The sequence below is a fragment of the Hevea brasiliensis genome, chromosome 5 (assembly GCF_030052815.1).
Source record: "Hevea brasiliensis isolate MT/VB/25A 57/8 chromosome 5, ASM3005281v1, whole genome shotgun sequence".
NCBI lineage: Eukaryota > Viridiplantae > Streptophyta > Magnoliopsida > Malpighiales > Euphorbiaceae > Hevea > Hevea brasiliensis.
In genome coordinates, this window is record NC_079497.1 from 27295344 (window position 1) to 27299100 (window position 3757).

A 3757-nucleotide genomic window follows, 5' to 3' on the forward strand; every position below is an offset into this window, starting at 1 on the left:
CCATTCATTTTGATTCTCTTTAATTCCTGAACCTCCGATCATGTCCTTCGAGATCTCGACCCTCCATCTCCCTCAAATAAATCCTGACCCTTCACGAAGAGCACCCGATTCCTATAAATACCGGCATAAAAACTGTTCAAGGGACGGACGGAAAAACAGACGAGAGGCTGTTATTATAGCAAGAGGAACTCTGAAATTTCATTTAGTTTACTACTCTGCTACTTAGAAGTGCCAATCAAAAAGACTTTTGAAACAAGTTTTCTGAAGTGTTTTTCTTGAAAAGATTCTGAATACTGGAACTCTACATTTCCAGTTTGTTCATTATCGGGTCACACTCTCATTTTCTGCCTTTTATCATTTCTGTCCAAGCTCGACTTCATTCTATTCGGTTCTTTTCATCTTGATCTGATCGCATTTTAGCTAATCACCCTCCAGTTCACGAGGAACACCACCCCCCAGGCCAATCAATCCTTGCCTTATCACTATTTGGCACCCCATAGTTATTTTAGTAGCTTTGGCTCCTCACAGGTAAGAGCTCATACTACTGTTTTATTAAGTGCTTACATTTACTTTCTGCATTTTCTTTGTTCTTCTCACATCTGTAACTTTCTACTTTTGCACAAACGATCCCCAAAGAGTGTTACTGTAAGAGCTTATATCACTGTTTTATCGAGTGTCTGCATTTACTTTCCACATTTTCTTTGTTCTTCTTACATCTGCAACTTTCTTCAAGACTATTTTTGCACAAACAATCCCCAAAGAATGACACTCTCAAATCATCTATTTAGTGATTAGTTCATTTTTATTAATCTTCATCCTTTTTGAAAGTAAGTTTTCTAACTCCTAGTAGTATGTAAGTGGTTGGGTAAACGTAGGTAACTGCAACTTAGGGGTCTTTTTTTAAAAGAGAGAACATGAATAATACGTCAGGAAGATAGCCAAACTATTAGGCTGACGTAAACAGCAATTCGGCAAGATGTCATAAAGCGAAATAGAACCAAAGTAAACATAACAGAATAGATCGGATGTTAATAGACATTGGTAAAATGACTACATGAAAAGGTCAGTGAATCAAGTCTAGTGTTCCCCGTTCAGCCACAGGGTATCCAGAAACCTTATCCCCAGCATTTTTGAATGCCAGAATTCTTAGTTTTAGGTTCTTAGGACCCGTAGCTGTGGTTAAATTTTTAAAGGTCGGAAAAGTCTTTGTCCGGGTCCCGTCAAAATAGAAGAGGTCGGAAGAGTCCTTATCCTATCCTTGCCTAAAAGTTTTAAATCAACTCTTAAAGGAGATCGGAGGAGGATTCTTATCCGGTCTCCCTTCAAAATTTTGATAAACATTAAGTAGGGATCGGAGGAGAGTTCTTATCCGGTCTCAACTCAAAACATTAATAAATAACTCTAAAAGAGATCGGAGGAGGGTTCTTATCCGGTCTCCCTTCAAATTTTTAATAAACATTAAATAGGGATCGGAGGAGAGTTCTTATCCGGTCTCAACTCAAAACATTAATAAATAACTCTAAAAGAGATCGGAGGAGGGTTCTTATCCGGTCTCCCCTCAAAATTTTAATAAATAACTTAAAAGAGATCGGAGGAGAGTTCTTATCCGATTCTCACACCCGTTCACTGAGGTTGTCTCATTTACTTATGTATCTGGGTAATCCAAATTTAGTGAAAAATCAAATATTCCTTCTACCAAAAGGATTAACATTGCCGCCTAAGCCCTCCTAACTAATTTATAAAGGACGCAGAATTAAATCTACTTACCCTTATTAAGGGACGAGGTGGGGTGCCTAACACCTTCCCCACCCGTTTACGGACCCCGAACTTAGAATCTCTGTTTTGAAGTGGTTTCATTTTTAATTTAACTTCTCAAATGGTTTTCCTTAGTTTCCCTCAAAACTAAGGTGGCGACTCCTCACTTTTTCCCACTTCGGTGAGTGATCGTCCAGGCGACCGCAAAAATCTATTGCGACAATACCTTAAGGAATTTGGCATACCTGGGAACTTGTTTGATCGCATCAAGTAAAGGTATATTCACTTCTACCTTCCTGAAAGTCTTCAAAATTTCTTTCTCTTATTCTTCTTTCTTCGTCTTGGCCAACCTGCAGGGGAATGGAGGAAGAACAGAATTATTAACCTTATTCAATTTAGGTTCAATATTTACCTCAATTTTAGGAACTTCAGACTCTTTTTCTCCTTGCTTCTTCTTTTTCGTTGACTCATGTGGAGTCTGATTATCAACTTCTTTCCCATTCTGCAACAGTATAGCACTCGCATTTTCTCTGGGGTTCATGACTATTTATGACGTAAGCTTTCTAGAACCTTGAGCTTCCAGCTTACTCACAGATGAGGCTAACTGACCAATCTGCCTCTCTATGTTTTGAATGCTATTTATGCTCTCCTGTTGAAACTGTTGGGTATTGTTAGCCAAAGCTTTAACAATTTTATCAAGTGACATACTTTGATTTGAGGGAGGTGGAGGTGGAGGTGGAGGTGGAGGTGGAGGTGGAGGTGGAGGTGATTGATTCACTTGTGGTCTTTGTTGCTGGTATCGATTTTGCACCAGTTGATTCCCATAACTCAAATTGGGATGATCTCGCCATCCTGGATTATAAGTATTAGAAAAGGGATCATACCTGCGTTGTGGCTATCCATAATGTCCTACTGCATTAGCATGTTGCATTGACTCATCCTCTTGTAATGCAGGACACATGTCAATAACATGACTCAAACCCATACAAATTCCACATACCTTAACAGTTTGCATATTCCCTATAGCCAACTGCCTCACCAAAGAAGTTAAATCAGAAATTTGTTTCTCAAGATTAGATGTACTTACCTCATTAACCTTCATAGGTGTGTGATCCATTCTCATTCCAAACTATTGAGAATTTGCTGCCATGTCAGTAATCAGCCTCCTTGCCTCTTCTGGTGTCTTATCAACCAAAGCTCCTCCACTAGCAACATCTATCATACTGTGGTCCATTGGTAGAAGTCCCTCAAAGAAATACTGAATCAATAGCTGCTCACTTATTTGATGATGGGGATAGCTTGCATACAGCTTCTTAAATCTCTCCAAATACTCATACAAACTCTCTCCATTGTACTGCCGGATGCCATAAATTTCTTTTCTTATGTTGGCAGCACAAGAAGTAGGAAAATACTTCTCAAAAAATATCTGCTTCATCCCATTCCATGAGTTGACAGATCCAGAAGGAAGGTAATACAACCAATCCTTAGCTGTGCCTTCCAGTGAGAAAGGGAAAGCTCGAAGCTTGATTTGATCCTCTGAAACTCCTTGAGGTTTCATGCTGGAACACACAGCATGAAATTCCTTTAGATGCTTATGTGGATCCTCTCCTGCAAGACCATGAAATTTAGGCAATAAATGGATTAGTCCAGATTTCAACTCAAAGGCAACATTTAAAGCAGGGTATTGGATACACAAAGGCTGTTGATTTAGATCAGGAGTAGCCAACTCTTTCTAAGTCCTAGCAGCTATGGTTTCGTTTTCAGAATTTGAATCTGAATCCGAATCCAAACTTAACTCCTTTGGAGATTAGACTCCTTCAAATGTACTCGAAATCTGCCTAGCTTGCTTAGCCAATTTTCTCAACTGTTTAGCTGTTTTTTCTACTTCTGGATCAAAGATCAACTCACCAGATTGAGAAGTTCTTGTCATAAACAAAGAGAAATCAAAGTAAAAATAGAAAAATGCCTCAAAACCCTAGAAAATAATCGAATTTGGCCTCAA

At 38.9% G+C, this 3757-nt stretch overlaps 1 non-coding gene across 1 annotated transcript; it reads left to right on the forward strand.

Moving 5' to 3' along the window:
• The first annotated feature begins 3035 nt into the window (after positions 1-3035).
• On the forward strand, positions 3036-3142 carry LOC131180465 (small nucleolar RNA R71). The gene has a single exon (XR_009149235.1). It is a non-coding gene; the product is annotated as a small nucleolar RNA R71 (small nucleolar RNA).
• The last annotated feature ends 615 nt before the right edge of the window (positions 3143-3757 follow it).